At 40.8% G+C, this 24,352-nt stretch overlaps 1 long non-coding RNA gene across 1 annotated transcript in view; it reads right to left on the reverse strand.

Moving 5' to 3' along the window:
* Nucleotides 1–206: 206 nt before the first annotated feature.
* LOC122457964 overlaps nucleotides 207–24,352 on the reverse strand; it is a 56,833-nt gene continuing 32,687 nt past the window's right edge. Inside the window, exon 3 of the long non-coding RNA XR_006277759.1 lies at nucleotides 207–1,075. This is a non-coding gene — a long non-coding RNA (uncharacterized LOC122457964). The remainder of the gene's footprint in view (nucleotides 1,076–24,352) is intronic.

Genomic DNA, 24,352 nt, shown 5'->3' on the forward strand with positions numbered 1-24,352 from the left:
ATTGTGTAGGCTATTGCAAACTGTGACTCACACCTTATACAATCAAAATAGAATCAAATTTAACTTGCAGAAACTATCCAACCATATGAGCTCAGAATATGCTTTTAAATCTCAAGCACTAAATGATCACAGAAAGCAAACACAAAAGGATATGTTTGCATCTCAAATTAATATTCCTGGACAATATTTCCCACTATTTGCTCAGCTTTAACATGTAATCATTTTACATTTATATATATATTACTTTGTATCTTACACCTTAGCAAGGGCTAACGGAATTACTAAGAGCCCATATAATAAAGAGATGGGTAATCCTTGCTCATACATCAAACTGGCATCAAAGAGAGTTAATATACATAGGCAAATAAGGGAAAAGAGATCTTTAAATATTAAAACTAACGCAAGAAATATTCCCAAAGTATATACATTGTAGCAGTACTGAATTGGTCAGGAAAAGTATTCTGAAAGCCAAAAAGCATTTATATTGAATCTCTCTGTATTGTAAGATTTGTGCTTCTGAGCATCTGTGTAGGTGGTGAATCTTATAATTCTATCATGGCTAATTTTAACATAATTATCTTAAAATATTATCTTGCCTCAGACAGAAGATGCTATTTTTGTTCTGGTTTAGACACTTACACCAACTCAAGTTTTTCACAATGAGGATTTTCTCCTGCTTTTTTATCATAAATTCTCTTAGTTTAATTCTTTCACCTGGCTGTGACAGGGTTTATTTTAATGTTCAACCCTACTCATAAAGAATTCATTTTGTATTCAAGCTTCAGCCACACATTTCCTTTGGGATTCCATTGTTGGTTAATATTAATGTTCACTCAAAAGGAAGCACTGCCCTATTGTTTCACATTTACTAAATGTGAAATTCTAGCCCTCCGAAAGGTAGGTCAGGTTGATGTGACGCTACATCTCTTTGTCCTTAGGGTTTGGAGACTTAACCTTGCAGCTGCCAGACAGAGTTGCGGAATCTGATCTCACTGCCTGACTCTGTGAGCTGCGGGATTCTAATCATCCAAGCAGGCAGGAATTCACTTAGGCAGTTCAGCTGGTAGGAGCCCACCTGAAAGAGAAAGATAATTATTACTGTCATCCCAGAAACGTGAAGGTCTTCCTAACCAACAGAAATAGATTCTAGTGGTACCATGAGCATAGCCCATTGAAAGGAGAATTGTGATTTGTAAAATGTTATGGGAGCAACAGAGCAGATTTAAATCAAAATCAGTGGTGTTTGATTATTGGATAACTATTTTTGAAAGAAAATTGCTAGCCTTTTGGATATCAAGATAACTTAAAAATCAGGCTGATGCTCTAGCTCTATACATTTAAACAGAGAGTTCAATTGAAATAGCTTTCACCCCATAAAGCGGTTTATAAATACTTGGTAAGAACAAAGAAGATTTGATACCAGCATATCCACGTGCTTGACTGCATTATGATTGGAGTTGAAATAACATCTTTCACTGACAGGATCAGATCAAGAATCCACTTCAATACCACAGAAAGAGAAAAACAGACAAAGAACAGAGCCAGGCATAAAGCATACAGTGACCTTTGGCCTGAAATAATCTCCTTTTTGTGGCTTCAGGTGCACATACAAGTATGTGAAAGAAAGAAGGGTTTCAGGATTTTTTTTAATGTTTGTATGAATTTGATGCTTATGGAAATGGAGCAAAACTGCCAGTGACTTTCCTCCCTGCCACTGCTAATAAATAGCTAACTTTAGTACATCCCACAGTTTGCAGAGGGGAAATGTATTTATTTGGCTTATGCAATCCAGTCAAGCCACAGCATTCTTATCAACAATGTTCAAGGCATGAAGACCTCCAGGAAGTTGAGTCATTTTGCAGTTCTCAACGATGTGTGTCATGGTTTATGGCTGCCTACATTGACATAGTGGACTGTCTCTATAAACACAACCAAGGCAGAATGCAAAACATCATATCCACTCAGCTAGCATTAACTTTTGCATGGAATCCACATGCAAAAGCCATTGGTGGTGTGACAATATGCATTCCCCCTAACCAGCATTGCCTCCTATATGGTGGAGCTTCTGTGAAGTTGAGAGAAAGAGGCCTTCAATAATACAGAGGTGACATTTCCCCATGTTGGTGCCCTCTGAGAGTGAGTCCATAGGATTTTCATCCTCTTCAACCATGGAGAGAGACAGGATAATTTGTGCCTATTTTAAGTAACAGTTGCCTGAGACCATATATACTCTTATTCATTTGTGGACCCCTAAAATATTTTGAATGGATGTGTAGACCCCTTTCAGAATCTTAGACAGTCTGATGACATCCAGGGGTCCATAGGCCATAGGTTGAAAACCATTTATTTAAAGCATCATCTGCCTTTCACAAGATCATTTATGGCATCATTTGCTTTCCCACCCATGATTTCCTCCAATTAGGTTTTGTTATTTTTTTCCTAGTCCTTATGGTCCATAAATTAAGATTTCCTGGTGGTGGGTTTGCACTTCAGACTATTACCACCACAGAATCAGCCCATAATTACCATTATTCCAACAGTTTGATTCTGTACAACTACACAAGGTTTCTCCACACCCTCTCATTCCCCTTTGTACATCAAATAAAAACATGTTGCTATATTTGCTCAGTATTGACAAAACATCTTGGTCTCTCAAGTGCATCAGGCTTTATACCACAGTCTCTTTAGTTTTTAGAAGCACATATTGTTTTCAAACTCTTTTGTTAGTAGTCACCAGTAAGAAGAGCCTTCCCTAATTATAAAATAAGAGATTGCAAGAAACTGGGGGTTTGTCTTTACACTTTCCCTTTTCTTTTAATTGAATTTCTCAGAAAGGGACATTGACCTCAATCAGATTTCTGGAAGGGCCCATGAGATGGACATCTAATCAATCTTTTGTGGCTCATGGAGTTTATATTTGTATTCAAGAGACAGCATCTCCTTGCCCTAGGGATAGATGCAGGCTATATCTCCATGGTATCATTACTTAGTGACGTTTGCTACCCATTATCAATTAGCACTGGAGTTTCATCCAGTTAGGTTTTTTTTTTTAATGAAAAATAGTATCTGCTTCTGAGTAGCCAAGTCACATTTGTGATATGTAAATAGGGATGATTTCAGGGGAGAGAGCAACAACTATGTCTAGAAAAGAGCATCTGAAGCCTACGCGGTTGACAATAAGTTCATGCCTGATCACACTGAACAAAGATAGCAAAAGCAGCACCAAATCTACATTAAATATTCATTTTCTGAACTCTGACTAAAGCACACAGTTCTCAGCACCTTTAGACAACAGCAGCTCTCACCCTCGTACTGTTAATCCTAAACCCCCATTATGTTAGAGGTGCCTCTCAAAGTCAAATCTCAGGCAGGTAGCCAGAAGTATAATGTAAATCCAAGTGCAAATGGAATCTCACCCTGCCTGAGGTTCTCTGTCCCAACAAGAGAGTGTCCTCACACCCATGCACTTCATGGTAAAAGAACCAGTGCCCTCAAGACAAAGGTTGTACAGTGAGGCCAGGGATAAGCATGGAAGTTACTTGGTGAAGTACCTCTAATGATTTGGCTAAGAGGGGCTGCAGTAGGTTATATTATTATTGGAAGAAGATCACATTTTATCATCACCCTTACCTTATTTATTGCTCATGCAAGTGTAGGAGCAAAAAAATGGCAGCTAACTCTATCACAAGCTCTGATCATCATTTTGTATTGATTTTCAAATTAACCACATACGGTATGTTTACACAGCCTGGGGCAGCGAATCTCAGACCCAGATCAACAGACTTAGGCTTATGAGGCTCATGCTACAGCACTAAAATCAACTGTATAGACATTTCAGTTTGGGCTGGAGCTCAGGTTCTGAAGCCCACCCACTTCCCTAAGTTTTACAGCCTGAGCTCAAGTGGCTTTAGAGCTATTTTTGGTGCTGTAGCAGGCGCCACACAAGCCCAAGTCTGGCTACCCAGGCTCTGAGACTTGCTGCGGCAGGCTGCCCCTCACTGTGTAGAGGTACCCCTGTAAAACAAGCCTGAGTTACAACACTCTTCCAGTCCAAGTGCCGGCCTCTGCAAAAAGACTGCTGATGGCATCAATTGGTGTGGTTCAAAAATCACCATTAATCAGTTACTGCTTACCCCTATTTCCATTCCAGTTAATTTTATAATGATGCAATATTCCACTATGCGTTATTTAGAATAGGGTAGAATTGTCCTTAGATCCTGCTGGGTGTATAAATGTTGACTTTTTAATGGTAATATTGGAGTTTGAAAATATGGATTAGCTTTCACTAGGAGCAGGACTGAGTATACCAAATTAATTTCACATAGGAGTATTAATTTATTGTACTATCAACTGTAACTGTCATTTATCATTGCATTCTTCAACAAGCTAAGTTTCTTTCATCTCCCATTGTTGTTACCATTCGTAACATGGCAAACAATTTCAGTGACATACATATCATCAAACAGGATAGATATGTAGGTATCACTCTACCTAGCCTGCTAAGTACCCATCAAAATTAAAAGAAAAACAACTGATAAACCTTTGCTCAATATTGTCATTAAGTGAGACCTTCCTGTAGGGTATTGTTTAATATTGATCCACAAGTATAGTCAATTAGTTGACTATTCCTTTTAATCAATAGTATTGTTAAAATATTCACACACACACACAAAACTGTATGAGTTTATATTAAGCCACATAATTTTTGCATTTCCACTGCATTTGCCTCAGATCATATTGTGTCAAGTACATGTGGTCAGTTAGAGTAATATTGATGTAATCTAATGTGACATGATTCCAGCCATTTGTGCTGGTAGAATCGCACTATTCAGAATTATTTTCACAGGTATTTGCCATGCACAGATGAGTTTGGGTGAAGGGAAAGAAGAGTGTACAAGAAATCTCCCTCTTGCCCTGGTGCAGCTTGCTCAATGACCTGTCCCAGTTGCAGCCCCTGCTCCCAGGGGAACACAGAGACTGCTCTTCATGGAAGATACATAATGCTCCAAAGCAGAAAGGAGGAGGTAGAGCCTTGAACTCACTGCACCCACAACAGAAAGAGCTAATATCACTATTCCAAAGGATCTATCTACAGCAGGTATTTGCATGAGCTTTATCACCACTTTATTTTAGTGGCAAACTGCATCATCACATTGGATCACTCAAGAAGAGGCTGTGCCTCGATGAGGCACAATCCCTTCCCAAACTCCTTACACAGCAGCATATCTCCACTCTATCCATTACTCTGCCAGTAGCTAACTGCCAGAGTTTGGCCATATGAAAGGAGAATTTGAACTAGCATTTTAGAAAACAGGAATTATGTGTATCTCATTAGAACTTTCAGGGCTAAAGCATATAAGTCTCTAGTCAGACTAAGGGATATTTCCCTTACTCATGTGTAGATGTGGGTAGTTGATATTTTTAGATTCTTGCCCAGAACAAATGAGAGAACTGTTTGTCTCTTTCCTTTTCTCTATAATCTTTCTCAAAAGAATGTTGCACAGACTATTTATTCTTCATATATGATTGAGTTATGATGATATATACAGTAAGACTTTGGTTTTCCTGCATTGTGTGGTTTCATTAACTATTCATTTCATTCCAACTGCTTCTCTATCTAAAATGGTCCCTTTTTTACTACTTTCAAGATTGTTTCCCCTAATCAGAATGTCGAGAAGGTCCTTCATATTATGGGACACTGAAAACATTTAAGTGTGAGAGCATATTACTGGCCATAATTCACATGAACAATGAGCATAAAAATTCTGATACCTTGTTCTCATGACAAAAGCTGTAATCAAAACTTTATTATCTGTAGGATTTTTGTACACCTTTCTTGCTAAAAGAAAAGGAGTACTTGTGGCACTTTAGATACTAACAAATTTATTTGAGCATAAGCTTTCATGAGCTACAGCTCACTTTATAGGATGCATTTGGTGGAAAATACAGTGGGGAGATTTATATACACAGAGAGAACATGAAATAATGGGTTTTATCATACATACTGTAAGGAGAGTGATCACTTAAGATGAGCCATCACCAGCAGGAAGGCGGGGGAAGGAGGAAAACCTTTTATGGTGATAATCAAGGTGGGCCATTTCCAGCAGTTAACAAGAACGTCTGAGGAACAGTGGGGGGTGAGAAAAAACATGGGGAAATTGTTTTACTTTGTGTAATGACTCATCCACTCCCAGTCTCTATTCAAGCCTAAGTTAATTGTATCCAGTTTGCAAATCCAGCAGTTTCTCTTTGGAGTCTGTTTTTGAAGTTTTTTGTTGAAGAATAGCCACTCTCAGGTCTGTAATCGAGTGACCGGAGAGATTGAAATGTTCTCCGACTGGTTTTTGAATGTTATAATTCTTGACGTCTGGTTTACGTCCATTTATTCTTTTATGTAGAGACTGTCCATTTTGACCAATGTACATGGCAGAGGAGCATTGCTGGCACATATCACATTGGTAGATGCACAGGTGAACGAGCCTCTGATAGTGTGGCTGATGTGATTAGGCCCTATGATGGTGTCCCCTGAATAGATATGTGGCAACGGGCTTTGTTGCAAAGATAGGTTCCTGGGTTAGTGGTTCTGTTGTGTGGTGTGTGGTTGCTAGTGGGTATTTGCTTCAGGTTGGGGGGCTGTCTGTAAGCAAGGACTGGCCTGTCTCCCAAGATCTGTGAGAGTAATGGGTCGTCCTTCAGGATAGGTTGTAGATCCTTGATGATGCATTGGAGAGGCTTTAGTTGGGGGCTGAAGGTGAGGGCTAGTGGCGTTTTGTTATTTTCTTTGTTGGGCCTGTCCTGTAGTAGGTGACTTCTGGGTACTCTTCTGGCTCTGTCAATCAGCGGCACTGTGATGGGTACCCACATCGCCCCACAGTATGCCAACATTTTTATAGCTGACTTAGAACAACGCTTCCTCAGCTTTTGTCCCCTAATGCCCCTACTCTACTTGCGCTACATTGATGACATCTTCATCATCTGTACCCATGGAAAAGAAGCCCTTGAGGAATTCCACCAGGATTTCAACAATTTCCATCCCACCATCAACCTCAGTCTGGACCAGTCCACACAAGAGATCCATTTCCTGGACACTACGGTGCTAATAAGCGATGGTCACATAAACACCATCCATATTGGAAACCTACTGACCACTATTCCTACCTACATGCCTCTAGCTTTCATCCAGATCACACCACCCGATCCATTGTCTACAGCCAAGCTCTACTATATAACTGCATTTGATCCAACCGCTCAGACAGAGACAAACACCTACAAGATCTCTATCATGCATTCTTACAACTACAATACCCACCTGCTGAAGTGAAGAAACAGATTGACAGAGCCAGAAGAGTACCCAGAAGTCACCTACTACAGGACAGGCCCAACAAAGAAAATAACAGAATGCCATTAGCCATCACCTTCAGCCCCCAACTCCCACTGTTCCTCAGACTTTCTTGTTAACAGCTGGAAATGGCCCATCTTGATTATCACCATAAAAGGTTTTCCTCCTTCCCCCCCTCCCCCCCCGCTGGTAATAGCTCACCTTAAGTGATCACTCTCCTTACAGTGTGTATGATAAAACCCATTGTTTCATGTTCTCTGTGTGTGTATATATAAATCTCCCCACTGCATTTTCCACCGGATGTGTCTGATGAAGGTGAGCTGTAGCTCATGAAAGCTTATGCTCAAATAAATTTGTTAGTCTCTAAGGTTCCACAAGTACTCCTTTTCTTTTTGCGAATACAGACTAACATGGCTGCTACTCTGAAACCTTTCTTGCTAAGAAAAGCATTTTTGAGTACCAACTTTATAGACTCTAGAGTGACCAGATGTCCCGTTTTTAAAGGGATAGTCCTGTTTTTTGGGACTTTTTCTTATATAGGAGTCTATTACCCCCCACACCCTCTCCCGTTTTTTCAGAGTTGCTATCTGGTCACCCTAATAGAATCATAGAATATCAGGGTTGGAAGGGACCTCAGGAGGTCATCTAGTCCAACCCCAATGTGTCTATAGTGAGAGGTACATTTGTATAGGTTCACCCTTTCTGTGGGTACAAATTGCACCTGCTAAATGAATTGTGATACAAACTAGGTTGCTAGAGGCACAAATATTCAGGCTTGCACATGAAGTTGAATTGTACGTGCAAAACTGCAGGAACAAACGTTTGGGCACAACTTGACCCTGCAAAAGAAAGGCTAGCCTTTTGAAAGTTTGTTCCTGTGTGCCACCTGTCCATTATCCAGTCCAGATCTCTAAAAAGGGTGGGAGGAAATTCACCTGAAACTAATATATATAACCAAAACGATCATTTATTGTTTTTATTACTAATAAAAATAGGCAATACTCAAACTGAATTGATAATATTCATTAAGTTTTGTATTCAAGAACAATAAGCACAGTAATTGCAATCACTATGGCACATAGATAATGAAAATTATGAATAAAAAATGGACAATGAAATATTTACTTATTCTACAAAAAGAAAAATGGATAAATAGGGGAGAGAGAAAAAGCAGGCATCTTTTCCCTCTTTCCTAGCCCTACACCAGAAGAAACATCCTGAACTATTCCAATTTGTCCGTGTTGCTTTCTAAATCACACTTCATACTTTTGCCTTTCAGCACAATACCTCAGTGTCAACCCTCTTTCTTTCACAAAACTGCAGCTGGTCACATCCACATCCAGACAAAAAGTCAAAAGTTAAACTTCTTTACATGTTTTTAAGAGTCCACCCCCATCAATCCAAGGAAATCCCTTGTATGGGAAGGAACAAAAGGCTTGCCTTCAGATGTTCTTCACTCCTTTTTGTGAAGAGGGTAATCTCTTGTGTCATCTTTATTTCTTCTCCTAAATGATGTATAAGTAAGCACACAAAATACTCAAACAGCCTCATCGGTTGTCCACTTACACTACAAATACAGTGTCAAGTGCGAGAGAGTGCCACCTTCCTGATGTCTGACAGACTCATAACATTCCTAATAGATGGGCTAAAAAAGTGGTATGATCAAATCTGGACTAACTTTTCCTCTCTTCATCTCTTCAACTGATCTCTCTGGGGAAAAGTACAAACATATATAACATCAATGTACTTATGTTTTTCTGAGGGCACATGTTTTTTTCAGTGGTGGAGTATTCATCTGCTAACGCAAATTTTAATCCAGTTGTACCTTTTTTTAAATGCCAACACTGAAGTTCAGCTCTCATAGATACCTATGTGATAATAATGCAGTGTATGAGCAAGAGGAAAACATTGGTAAGGGAATACATTTCAATTTGATAAAATATTATGTATGGTGGGTACAGTTTTCAAAACATTACCTCCCATTTTAGTCACTCAGGGCCAGAATTTTAAAAGGATTTAGGTGGCTAGAAGGATTTTTAAAAGCACCTACCTACATCTTAAAGCACCTAAATATCTTTTAACATCTGGCCCTTAGGAGCCAGGGTGCCATTGACTTTCAACAGGACTTGGACAGCTAAGTGCCCAAGTCACTGTTGAAAATGAGATTTAAGATCTTAAGTCACTTAGGCACTTTTGAAAATTTTACTTATAGTGCTTTTTCATCATTCACTCTATAGATGATGTACAGCAACATGAAAATGCAGCCACCAGCTGATGTATGATACACAGGGAAATTTTGGAGAGTAAAACCAAGGCAAGCCCCCCCTGCTATTCAGAAAACTGCCATGCATGTTTTAAAGTCCATGAGATAACCTGGCCCAGTGTAATATTGACCGAATATGGCCCTGTATTATTTGTCTTATTCTCCTGGCAAGTTTCCACTGTGGGTGATGACATTCTGGCAACCCAGACTGCACGGCAGTTTTAATGGGTGTAACACTCTTCTTCATTTCTAAAGTCCTGTATGTTGGTGCTGTGCTCTATTAAAGAAGTACCACATTCAAACCCAAAGGTGCTTTGCAGTGGTGAGAGAAGTGATCCCTATATATATGTAATTTGTGCCTGGGGATTTCAGCTAGAAAGCTATTATATGAACATAAGTTATTGGATCTAGTTTTGACTCTCTAGGCTTCATGGAGAATCTCTAGCACTCCAGGAGTCACTGAAGGAGTCATTTTGCCTATATTATGCACATACAACTCTGAGCCAAAAAGTGTTAGCCAACTCTCTTTCCTCGGGCTCATAAGTACAGCCAGCCACCAGTGTCCTGGTAATTAAAGTATCTTTGTGCACTTCTGCTCTCCTGTAGCACACTTCTGCAGGATCAGCCATCATCCAGCCCAGGGCCATTAGTAGCAGTATATTGCTACCCAGAGAGTGGTCCAAGGTTAATGGGATTGAAAACAATGAAGAATTAAAATATGTTTGCCTAAAAGGATTAAAATATTTAACACACAAAATGTGCATAGGGAAGAAAGTCTTCTGTGTTCATTATGTTCAGTCTTATACTGCACTGTGATTATACTTTCCTCCCAGATTTCACTAAAGCATTTGGGGATATCCAACGTAAATTCATTTATTCATTCGAGTTCAGCTTGAACTTGCTATAAACCAGTGGTGAGCAACCTGTGACCGCAGGCTGCATGTGGCCCATCAAGGTAATCTACTGGCAGGCCGCCAGACAGTTTGTTTACACTTGCACTGCCACCCGCAGCTCCCAGTGAACTGCGGCCACTGGGAGCTGCGGGTAGCAGTGCAAATGTAAACAAACAGTCTGGTGACCCGCCAGTAGATTACTCTGATGGGCCACATGTGGCCCGTGGGCTACAAATTGCCTACCACTGCTATAAACACTTTACAATAAACAATAAGGTGTAGTTAACAAGATACTGTCATGGATATTAATAAAACTGAGTGCTAAAAGCTATAGTCATCTTGGCCCCACAGTCACACGTGTTGGTGAAAAAAACACTTTACAGCAAGGGGGTGCATTAATCCTCATCATTCCTTCATTGTAATAATCATAACCTGCAGCACTGTATAAATTAGAAGTGAAACTTATTAATGGGAAGAATGTGGAAAGCCCCTTTGAGCTCAGTGATGAGATTGTTTCCTTTCTGTATTTAAGATAAAGATTTACAGTATTACACAAGTTAGAAAAATAATGGTGGTGGTGATACCATAGTCTAAAATGATCATCTTATGCTGTGACTGTGTGCTTTGAGACAAAATTTTAGCACAAGGCCCTTGGAACGGCAAATTGAAGTCATCTCAGGTTGTCATTATGCTTACTACAATTTTATTTGAAGCATTGCTTCATTTTCCTGCGTGGGAGGTGCAGACATGCTAGCTAGCCCAGCAATACAACTTATAAGATCACTTCAAGAAAGGAACTTTTTCCTATCAAATGCAAAACGTGAATCTCTAACCTACTCAGGTTCACCCCTGGCAAATATTTTTTTCACAAGCCTAAAACAATAAGGCCAACATTTTCAAAGTCAAGCCACTTTTATTTAGATGCCTACATTTTAAGTTAGGAAATCTACAGGTAGGTTTGAAAATTCAGTCCCTTAGCAGACATATGTTTAGTCCCTTGCTAATATTTAAATATTCCTTTAACAGGGCAATCTGCCCCTTTAATAGCCCGGGAGGGCAGGGAGCAGCAAGAGATGCCCAGCAGACAGGTGCTGGGAATCAGCTGACACAGCTGATTAGCCCATCAAGACTGGACCACACTCAGCTGGACAATATAAAGGAGAACTCTGCTCCATTGGAGTGGAGGTTGGGAATTAGGAGAGAGGATACTCTCTGGTAACCAGAGCAGGCAGACCATCCCTATGGAGCCCCCTAGGATTGGAAAGGGCTACAAGAGGACCCGCATCTGAACCCCTAACCAGATTGTTTGTTTACTTTTTGCACACTTCTTTCTTTGTGAAAACAATAAACAGAGCCCAGAAGAAAGGGACAGACCTCTAATTTGAGCATGTCCATTTGACTGTCCATTCCCAGCTGGTGAGTAGAGCCACCAGTGTAAATCCCCCCCATTCCTTATACAATGGTGTCTTGTTGTGCTAAATTTAATCAGAAGTCAACTATGTGTACTCCATATACTTCCATGGGATTTCCAATATGCAGCACAAAATGTCCATACCTGCTATGAAAGATATGGCAGATGGGGAATCAGGAGGGTGCACTGAAGATAGGTGGATGAGTAGAGTTGGTAAAATAGTGTTTTAAAAAAAGAGTAGGGCTGTCAGTTAATTGCAGTTAACTCATGCAATTAACTCAAATTAATTGTGATTAATTGCAGTTTTAATTGCATTGTTAAACAAGAGACTACCAGTTCAAATGTATTAAATATTTTGGATGTTTTTCTACATTTTCATATATATCTTGTATTCTGGGTTGTAATTGAAATCAAAGTATATATTTTGATTACAAATATTTGCACTGTAAAAATGATAAACAGAAGAAATAGTATTTTTTAATTCACCTCATACAAGTACTGTAGTGCAATCTCTCTTTATCATGAAAGTGCAACTTACATAACTGCACTCAAAAACAAAACAATGTAAAACTTCAGAGGCTACAAGTCCACACAGTTCTACTTTTTGTTCAGCCAATCGCTAAGACAAACAAGTTTGTTTACATTTACGGGAGATAATACTGCCCTCTTCTTATTTACAATGTCACCAAAAGTGAGAACAGGCATTTGCATGGCACTTTTGTAGCCAGCATTGCAAGGTATTTATGTGCCAGATATGCTAAACATTCATATGCTCCTTCATGCTTTGGCCACCATTCCAGAGGACATGCTTATGACACTTGTTAAAAAAATAATGTGTTAATTAAATTTGTGACTGAACTCCTTGGGAGAGAATTGTATGACCCCTGCTCTGTTTTACCTGCATTCTGCCATATATCTCATGTTATAGCAGTCTCAGATGATGACCCAGCACATGTTGTTCATTTTAAGAACACTTTCACTGCAGATTTCTCAAAACACAATGAAGGTACCAATGTGAGATTTCTAAAGATAGTTACAGCACATGACCCAAGATTTAAGAATCTGAAATGTCTTCCAAAATCTGAAAGGGATGAGGTAGGCAGCATGATTTCGGAGGTCTTAAAAGAGCAACACTCTGATGTGGAAACTACAGAACCCAAACCACCAAAAAAGAAAATTAACCTTCTGCTGGTGGCATCTGACTCAGATAATGAAAATGAACATGTGTTGGTCCGCACTGCTTTGGATGGTTTTTGAGCAGAACCTATCATCAACATGGACTCATGTCCCCTGGAATGGTGGTTGAAGCATGCACATCTGGCATATAAATATCTTGTGATGCCGGCTACAACAGTGCCATGAGAACACCTGTTCTCACTTTCAGGTGACTTTGTAAACAAGAAGAGGGCAGCATTATCTCCTGCAAATATAAACAAACTTGTTTGTCTGAGCAATTGGCTGAACAAGAAGTAGGACTGAGTGGACTTGTTTTATTTTTGAATGCAGTCTTTTTATACGTAATTCTATATTTGGAAGTTCAACTTTCATGATAAAGAGATTGCACTACAGTACTTGTATTAGGTCAATTGAAAAATACTATTTCTTTTATCTTTTTTACAGTGCAAATATTTTAATAAAAATAAATATAAAGTGAGCACTGTACACTTTGTATTCTGTGTTATAATTGAAATCGACATATTTGAAAATGTAGAAAACATCCAAAAATATTTAAATAAATGGTATTATTCTATTATTGTTTAACAGTGCAATTAATCGCGATTAATTTTTTTAATTGCTTGACAGCCCTAAAAAAAAAGTCATTTATGTGTATAAGCCCTGTGTTCAGTTCAAGAGCCATGGTGACCTAAGTGGATAAGGGAGTGGGAAAGGCGCCTTTAGGGTTAGAGTGCCTATAGCGGTAGCGTGATTATGGTGAAACAATAAACACTAACTAGTTATATCAGCTCGTCTTAACCCTTGTCGATCTTAGTTACAGCCTGGGTATGGAACAGAGACTGCATTGATAGATGACCTCCTCCTGAAAATGGATGAAGATCAGTTGTCCATGCTGAGATTAGATCAATCAACTGTCTTTGATACCACAGATTATGAGGTTGATCAAAGGGGGACGGATGGGGCTGCTTGGAATTGACTTTGTTCCCTCCTTGCAGCACCTTCTCAGAGGGTAGTGGTGGGAACCTGCTCTGGGCATGCACTCCTGTGATGTTCTGCAGGTGATCTTAACATCTTTCTTGTTCAACATGTATATGGGGTCACTGGGAGAATAATTGAGGAGACATGGGCTGTGATGTTTTCAATATGTTGATAACACAACTTTACTTACCATTTCATCTGACTCATCCAAAACAGTTAAGGTTCTTATTCAGTGTCTGGGTGAGACTGGGCCATAGATGAGAGCTAGTTCAGTGATGCTAAATTCTGACAAGAGTAAAATGATATTATCTGGTTGGGAGAAGCAATTACAGAATATGCCCCCTTTACTGAGAATCTGCATGAATCATTTGTTGGTCAGGTTCATAACCTAGCTGGATTGCCAGGCCTTACTTGAACCTGTAAGGTAGCTGCAATAGTCAGGTCAGCTTTTTAATCATTTATGTACAGCCAGGAGGTTGTGACATTGCTGTCAGGTGCAGACCTTGCAACTGTCACCCCTGAATTAAACTACTGAGATGAGCCCAATGCAGGGATGCACCCTAAATCCATCCACAAACTGAAACTAGCACAGAATGTAGTGGGTTGATTGGTAAGTAGAGTTTCTCACCACAGACATCTTAAACCTTTTCTCCACAATCTGCACCTGTTTCCTGTGGGTTTCTGGGTGACATTTAAGGTGTTTGTTTTGACTTATAAAGACCTAAATGACTTAGGATCTATCTGCCTCTCTCTCCATAACATATAGACACAGCAGAGATCAGCAGACACACTTGAATTGCAAACCCTCTTGGTGTGCACAGGATGGGGCTTCTGGCATAGCACTGTCCATGGGGGCACCATAGCCTTGGAATTCACTCCCTCCTTTGGTCTGAAATAACCTAAGCCTGATGGCCATCAGGGGACGTTGCAAGGCTCATCTTTTTGCTCAGAAATAGACTGTAAGATTGGGCAATTGTGGGAGGGGATGAGGGATTTGAGTTTTTAATTTGCTTGGCTGACTGGAAATGGGGTGTATTAAATTGTACTGCTGCACTTAGGGTATTCTTACTGTATTTTTTTATTTGAACCAAGGGTGCCTAAAAGCATTTGAGTAGTGCCCTTTTTTGCATTTCCATAAATCTAAATACATAAAACCATTGGAGTTGTGCCTGAATACCCCAAATGAGATTGGGGACCCATTGTGCTAGGTAGCATACATGCACTTACTAAGAGACAGTCCCTGTCCCAAAAAGCTTACAATCTAAATTGACAAGAGAGACAAAGCAAGGAGGAATTATTAATAGCCTGAAATATACAGGGCGGAACTGAGAAATTTGTGACTTGATGGGGGTCACAAAACAACTGTAGGGCAGAGGCAGAAACTGAAGTGAGGACTCCTGAGTCCACTTCTGATGGCTGAACTTCTTAATGACAGGTTTCAGAGTAGCAGCCGTGTTAGTCTGTATTCGCAAAAAGAAAAGGAGTACTTGTGGCACCTTAGAGACTAACAAATTTATTAGAGCATAAGCTTTCGTGAGCTACAGCTCACTTCATCGGATGCATTCCGATGTAATGCATCCGATGAAGTGAGCTGTAGCTCACGAAAGCTTATGCTCTAATAAATTTGTTAGTCTCTAAGGTGAACTTCTTAAGTCACCCTTTCTCCCTAAACCAAAAGAGTCCATAATCTGCCAAGTCATTAAAAATTAATGCATTTCATTGCTTCCATCAGGGTTGTGACTGCAAACATCCTTGGAAATAGTATATAAAAGATGTTTTTTGGACAAACATTTCCACAGAGTAATTTTAACAGTATTTCTATAACAAGTCTTTCAAAAGCAACAGGGGAACAGAAGTAAACTACCAACAACCAGCAACCTTGTACAAATATCCATCAGTGAAAGGCAACTAAATTAAAATGTTCAATGTACTGTAGCTTAAACAGAAACTCAGCAAGTCTAGGGATCAAGGGCTAGCAGTTCATGGAATGGCAAGCAGCCAATAGAAGAAAGACCATCTTACCTAGTAGTCCTAAATAAGAAGCACAAATGGAAAAAGGCGCTGCACACAGAAATCCAGGCAGCAAACATATTGACAGGAAACACAATTATAGACAAGCAGAGAAAACACTGGGAAAACTAGAAGAAAGCAAGAATTTGAATAACTCCTTCCCTCCTCCAAACAACAGCAAAGAGCAGCCCAGCTTTGCTCTCCTAGCGCCTGATTGCCTTTCACTCCTTGAGTATCCTATACAAAGACCAAAGACAATCTCAGTCCCTGTGTGCAGGGGAGTTCAGGAAACTCTCCCTCTGTCCTCTCCTGACCCCCAGGGTGAGAGAATCGCCTCAAAAAAAGTGGGGAGGAAGTGGATGGAGGGATACAGAAAGGACCACTAAAAGAAAAGGAGGACTTGTGGCACCTTAGAGACTAAAGTTTATTTGAGCATAAGCTTTCGTGAGCTACAGCTCACTTCATTGGATGGATTCAATGGAAAATACAGTGGGGAGATTTATATACACAGAGAACATGAAACAATGGGTGTTACCATATACACTGTAAGGAGACTGATCAGGTAAGGTGAGCTATTACCAGCAGGAAAGCGGGGGGGAAAACCTTTTGTAGTGATAATCAAGGTTCGCCATTTCCAGCAGTTGACAAGAACATCTGAGGAACAGCCGGGGAGGGGGGAATAAACATGGGGAAATAGTTTTACTTTGTGTCCAACACCATACATGACCTTATGATTAGAGACACTATGGGATGGAACTACTGCCCCTGTTCCTTTGAGCCTGACTTATCAACAAGGGTGCCTGCACCCTTTTTGCATCAGCACAGAGGGCACAAAGGGTCCACAAAGCAGCCAGCCGTGCCCACCAGGGCATACCTTAGTGCAAAAACCCTCTGCTGGCTTGTGCCAAATCCCATCAAAGACCCCATGTGCAAAACTGGCTAGGGGTATTCTGGCATGGATTAGAGCCAATAGGAACTATTACAACAGGCATGCGATTTAGAACCATCTAACCTGCTCAGAGGTCCAAGCAGATCCCTAGTGGTCCCTGTGCTCCTTTCTCTATTAGTTCAGGACTGAATTCTCTCCGCCCCCCAAAGGAAAGTTAATATGACCTCTGTACGTGTTTTTACATGATTTCTACTTAAGTGAATGAGTTGAATTCTTGAAAGAAGGGTGTTGTGTTTCTTGTCTTGTTCTTGTTTGTTTGTTCTTGGTGGCCCTTGAAATGCTCCTGGATGCACATTGTCTTTGTGAAATAAAAGCATATTTCCCCACAATGAGATGTGCTGTGTTCTGCAACAGAATGGAGGCAAAATACCCTCCCCAACAGAAGAAAGGAAAGAAAACAACTCCATTACTCAAAGAAAATTCTTAGCTGGTAATACAATTCAGGCTTATTACAAACCTACATTCAAGTAGGATATGACAATGAATTACAAGTATTTCTAAGACGCAGCATCTGCTTATATATATAATCCATAAAAGGCTTCCAAATGCCCTTAAATGAATCCTCAATTTTTAATAAATTTGAGTCCTAAATAAATCCTCTATTCCTTAATCTAAGTGCAATCTTCTTATAATGGCTTGATCTCAGTAAGAAATTCCATTCTTCTTCTTTGCAAGGAGGGAGTGGGGGGGTTAAGTAAAGATGGAAAAGGAAAATTAACTCAGTTTGTATGTTTTTTCTAAATTAAATAATGCATAATGATTTATCATAAGTTCATATAGCTTCCAAGGATAGTATAGCATTATAATGGTAGATTTTTTGCTCCATATCTGCATTCACTTTCCACAGAATAAATGTCTCCTTAAGGTGCGAGACAGGAGTTAGGCCTCAAAACTTTGATAATGGTAGAATTTTACACCCAGTTTTCACAGATGAAAATAATTACACTTAAGTGTAAGGCAATAGAAAGTGAGAACCTTTTTCTGGTACTCACAACTATATATGAATTCATGTTTCAGTTGGTGGCTTTCTTCCCTCTGAATCAGTATTAAAGCTATATATTAACATATCATTAGTGAGGAAAGTATTGCTAGAAATTTATAAAAATTTCAGATTACTGCTGTATACTAAGTTTCAGAGTAGCAGCCATGTTAGTCTGTATCCTTTTCTTTTTCTTTTTTTTTTCTTTTTTTTTTTTTTTTTTTGGTGTATACTAAAGATGTCATGTTACTAACTCTGGTTTTCTGAACTCAGGTAACTATGTTCAGCTTAGCTAAAATCCACCTTTCATTCCTCACTTCCTCTCAAATTGTTGCAGAGTGTTTTGCTATGCACCAACACATTACTGCATGTCACCCCAGAAGTAGCTGCATTTCTGTAGTGAATTAAATTATTCCTGTTTGAAATCAGGCAAAAACAAAACTTTGGAGTCAAATATCCCCAGACTTTGGAGAAACTGAGATTCAAACTGAACTTTGCAGCCAACTCCTACAGATCTGGAAAAAAAAAAAAAGAAAAACATTCCAGAATTTAACAGCCCCAAAATTGTGGGAAGTTTGTAACAAGTGCCTCACACCACTTCTAAGGAGAACTGGATAGAAGGGTAGGAAAGTACTTAGCAATCTTTTGGCATGAAAGGTGCTCTGAAAGGTCGGAAGCAACACAGCCTTTCCCATTAGTGGTAGAATTAAGTTACTGGCTAAATAAGAGTATTTTGGGAAACCAGGGTTTTTCAAGATAAATTACTGAAAAGGCTAGGCACATTTACTGTAAGTATTCCACTATTTTAGCTTTAATTACACCTGAGCTGTACAATGGGGAGCTCCTTGAGGCAGTGGGCAAGGAATCCTTCCATCTTTTTGGTGGCAATGACAGCAGCCTAATACCATCTCACTACCTCTTTTGCACCCCTCTCTACCGGGGGAAGTGACTAATGGATACCCACTTGTCACAGGATGCTCTATTCACTGCCAGAGCATCTCCTTGTGGCCATCTCTGGGGATTAACTCCACCAGTCTGATGCTCCCCTCCTGAGGTTGCTCAGGCCATCTCTCTCTCTGGTCCTCTCAGGATTCAACTTGTCCCACTTGGTGGGTTGGCCCTCCAGCCATTTTCCCTTCCAGGGGAGTGTGTGGGAAAATCAAAATCTCTCAGGAACCATTGTCCAGGGCAGTCTTCCCATTCACAGCCCTTTAACAGTGCTACTTCCCCAGTGGTTGGTAGGGAACCCCAGGACCACTAGCTTCCAGCCCAGAGACCCGACAATAAGCAGGCACGGTCTGCACAGTCCCAGCCCATAATGTTGTATCCCTGGGCTGCTTCCTGCCTCCACTTACTCTGCAGCTTCAATCCCTGCAACCTCTATCAAAGCTCAGCTACTGGGCTTTATACAAGCCCCTTCTGTTCCTCTCCAGATGAGCCTCATCTCTAATTAATCCTCATTGCTCCCTGGCTCCTCAACCAGGGGCAGTTTAGGCAGTTAATTGGCCCACCTAGCCATCTTAACCCCTTCAGGCCTTGTGTGGTGTGGATATCCCCCAGTGGACCCAGTTGCACTGCCCCTTCCCTGTACCCAGTCCTCTTCCTTAGTGAAGTGCAGGAAGGCATCTCACACCTCAGCTCTAGGTGTGCAGAAGATGATTTCTTAGTCCCGCAGACACCTACAATAAGGTCCTCCACACTCATGGGGTAGAGGGAGGGCAACATTTGACCTCTATAGAACCTGTCTCTGATAAGTTTCAGAGTAGCAGCCGTGTTAGTCTGTATTCGCAAAAAGAAAAGGAGTACTTGTGGCACCTTAGAGACTAACAAATTTATTAGAACATAAGCTTTCGTGAGCTACAGCTCACTTCATCGGATGCATTTGGTGGAAAAAACAGAGGAGAGATTTATATACACACACAGAGAACATGAAACAATGGGTTTTATCATACACACTGTAAGGAGAGTGATCACTTAAGATAAGCCATCACCAGCAGCGGGGGGGGGGGGGGGGGAGGAGGAAAACCTTTCATGGTGACAAGCAAGGTAGGCTAATTCCAGCAGTTAACAAGAATATCAGAGGAACAGTGGGGGGTGGGGTGGGGGGGAGAAATACCATGGGGAAATAGTTTTACTTTGTGTAATGACTCATCCATTCCCAGTCTCTATTCAAGCCTAAGTTAATTGTATCCAGTTTGCAAATTAATTCCAATTCAGCAGTCTCTCGTTGGAGTCTGTTTTTGAAGCTTTTATGTTGAAGAATAGTCACTCTTAGGTCTGTAATCGAGTGACCAGAGAGATTGAAGTGTTCTCCAACTGGTTTTTGAATGTTATAATTCTTGACGTCTGATTTGTGTCCATTCATTCTTTTACGTAGAGACTGTCCAGTTTGGCCAATGTACATGGCAGAGGGGCATTGCTGGCACATGATGGCATATATCACATTGGTAGATGCGCAGGTGAACGAGCCTCTGATAGTGTGGCTGATGTGATTAGGCCCTATGATGGTATCCCCTGAATAGATATGTGGACAGAGTTGGCAACGGGCTTTATTGCAAGGATAGGTTCCTGGGTTAGTGGTTCTGTTGTGTGGTGTGTGGTTGCTGGTGAGTATTTGCTTCAGATTGGGGGGGATTCTGTAAGCAAGGACTGGCCTGTCTCCCAAGATCTGTAGTAGTGATGGGTCGTCCTTCAGGATAGGTTGTAGATCCTTGATGATGCATTGGAGAGGTTTTAGTTGGGGGCTGAAGGTGATGGCTAGTGGCGTTCTGTTATTTTCTTTGTTGGGCCTGTCCTGTAGTAGGTGACTTCTGGGTACTCTTCTGGCTCTGTCAATCTGTTTCTTCACTTCAGATGAATTAGCCTACCTTGCTTGTCACCATGAAAGGTTTTCCTCCTTTCCCCCCCCCTGCTGCTGGTGATGGTTTATCTTAAGTGATCACTCTCCTTACAGTGTGTATGATAAACCCATTGTTTCATGTTCTCTGTGTGTGTATATAAATCTCTCCTCTGTTTTTTCCACCAAATGCATCCGATGAAGTGAGCTGTAGCTCACGAAAGCTTATGTTCTAATAAATTTGTTAGTCTCTAAGGTGCCACAAGTACTCCTTTTCTTTTTGCGAATACAGACTAACACGGCTGCTACTCTGAAACTTATCAGAGACAGGTTCTATAGAGGTCAAATGTTGCCCTCCCTCTACCCCATGAGTGTGGAGGACCTTATTGTAGGTGTCTGCGGGACTAAGAAATCTAAGACTAAGAAATTTGCTGAAAGAATAAATGCACACAAATCAGACATCAAGCCACAACTTCTCCAAACTGAAGACAAACTTCATACACCTGTCTCTTATACTGATGTCACTTCAGTTCCCTGTGGCTTTTATTCATTTTTCTATATGAAAAGATGCCAGAAAAACTTTTACTTGTTAAAAAAAATTCAAGTCATTGTTTTAAGAAGTTTGACAATTTCAATACAGTTTGTCTTTTCTAACCTACTTTATGTATTCTTGGGTAGTTGGATTAATCATTCAGTTGCTCCTTCCCCATCCCTCATACCAGCTCCCATGAGTCCTTGACTGATTGATTCATGCTTTACTGCTGTGCAGCATGGATAATTGGCTACAATATGCCTGTTGGTACAGTAGGTAAGCACATTGCCACCGTTAGAGTTCATTTTATTTAACTTGTTTTGTTATTTAACAGATATATTCACACTGAAGTGCAAATTCCTAATTCACAAAATAATCTGGAAAATGGTGTTTATCGAGTTGCAAATATATGTGTCCTCTGATTTCTTCCAAGCTAAACTTTCCAGTCCTTGTGAAAGAAACCACCTTAAGCCACCTCATGAAGTGAGCCATAACAATGGCTATCCTTGTGGTATTGATGAATAGGCTACTACTACAAGAAGAACCAGGAAGGGCAGAGGCAGGGCCCCACTCCACCCTCTACCATGTTGACCAGCAGAGCTGGGCAGCCAGGAGAAGTGTATAGTTCATCCCTCTGAAGGAAAGTAAAAACATGGAGCACCTCTCACACAACTAAGAGCGCAGGAGACACTTGAGCCCCCAGACAAGAATGATTAAAGAACTACAAACCATGCCTTATAGTGATAGACTCAAAGAGTTCAGTTTATTTAGTTTAACAAAGAGACAATTAAGGGGTGACTTGATTACAGACTAGAAGTACCTACGTGGGGAACAAATATTTAATAATATGCTCTTCAGTCAAGCAGAGAAAGGTATAACATAATCCATAAGGCTACAATTTAGTCACAGAAGTCCTGGTACCCCCACTGCCTAAAGCAGCAGTGCCCCCAAGCTTCCAGCCGCTGCGGGCAAGGGGGTACACTACAGCTCCAGCAGCATAGGGGATGCCTGCAGCTCCTTGGCCCCCTCGGGCAGCAGGTGGGATCCCCAAGCTACCTGCAGCTACCAGTGGCAGGGGGATCCCCGAGCTTCCCGATCACCGCTGGCAGCAGGGGAACCCCACAGCACCCAGGCTGGCGTAGGCACCATGGGGGACCACAGCAGCTCCCCAGCCATGGGTGGCATGGGGGATCCCTGCAGCTCCCCACTGCCAAGGTAGCAGGGGGGATCCCAGCAGCTCCCCAGCCACCATAAGGGCAGGGGGACCCCAGCCGCTGCAAGGGCAGGGGGACCCCAGCTGCTCCCCACTGCTGCAGGGGGACCCTGCAGCTCCCAGCATCTGCCCAGCCCCTTCCTATTTTATTATGGATATTATTGGTAAAATCAGAGACTGGTCATGGGATTCCATTAACATTTCTTTATTGCCTGTGACCTGGCCATGACTTTTACTAAAAATATCCATGATAAAATCTTAGGCTTAACAATACAATGCCTGGAAGTTGAAGCTTGACAACTTATTTGGAAATAAGTATAAATTTTTAACAGTGAGAGTAATTCACCATTGGAACAATTTAGCAAGAGTCATGGTGGAGTGTGAAAATTTTTAAATCAAGATTGGATGTATTTCTAAAAGATCTGCTCTAGAAATTATTTTGGGGAAGTTCTATGGCCTGTGTTGTACAGGGTTCAGACTAGATGATCACAATGGTCCCTTTTAGTCTTAGAATCTGTGAATCTACACAGGGTGTCGGTTAAAAGGGACCTGGTTCTAAAACTGCTCTCCGGAAAAGAGAAAAATGCAGATATGGATGTTTATTTCCTACTGTGATGGATTAGTGCCATGTCTGTATGTTAATGTTGATTTTCAATAAGTGTTGGAACACTGGGGGAGTTCCAGAGGACTCAAAGAAAGCTAGAATTCTGCCAATATTTTAAAATAATAAATGGGGTGACCCAGGTAATTATAGGCCTGTTGGCTTGACATCAATCCTGGACAAAATAATGGAGCAGCTGATATGGAACTCAATTAATAAAGAATTAAAGGAGGGTAATATACTTACAGCCAGTCAACATGAGTATATGTAAAACCAGCTTGATCATTAGTGTCGAAGTTTGCAGATGATACAGAGGGTAGGACTACACTGCAATCAGAATGTGATTGCAGCGCATGGAAGTATATCTCAGCTCTTGTTCAAGTACCAATAGCAGTGATGCCACGACAGCAAAGATTAGTGCAGGTCAAATTCCCAGGTACATATAATAGGTCTTGGAGGGGGCTTGTACAGCCCACACTGGATTCCAGGCTGCTGCAGCTTCACTGCTATTGGTATTCCCATTAACTAGATTAAAACCAGCTTGGCTATATCAATATGTGCTACAATCACACTACATTGCAGTGTAGCCATACCCCAAAACTGGAGGAGTGGTAAATAATGAAGAGGACAGGTCACTGATACAGAGTGATTTGGATTGCTTGCCAAGCTGGGTGCAAGCAAATGTGTTTCAACACAGCCAAATGTAGGTTATATATTTAGGCACAAAGAATGTTGGTCATACTTACAGGATGGGGGACTTTATCCTGGGAAGCAGTGACTGAAAAAGACTTGAGCATCATAGTGGATAACCAGCTGAACATGAGCTCCCAATACTGCATTGTGGCCAAAAAGCTAATGCAATCCTTGGATGCATAACCTGGGGAATCTTGAGTACGCGTGAGGTAGTTATATTACTATATATATAGTATTTGGCACTGGTGTGACCACTGCTGGAATATTGTGTCCAGTTCTGATGTCCACATTCAAGAAGGATGTTAATAAATTGGAGAAGGTTCAGAGAAGAGCCATGAGAATGATTAAAGGATTAGAAAACATGGTTTAGAGTGAAAGACTCAAGGATATCAATCCGAAGGTTAAGGGCTGATTTGATCACAGTCTATATGTTACCCACATGACACTCAGAAATTTAATCATAGAGTCTCTTCTGTCAA

The sequence above is a fragment of the Dermochelys coriacea genome, chromosome 1, assembly GCF_009764565.3.
Source record: "Dermochelys coriacea isolate rDerCor1 chromosome 1, rDerCor1.pri.v4, whole genome shotgun sequence".
NCBI lineage: Eukaryota > Metazoa > Chordata > Testudines > Dermochelyidae > Dermochelys > Dermochelys coriacea.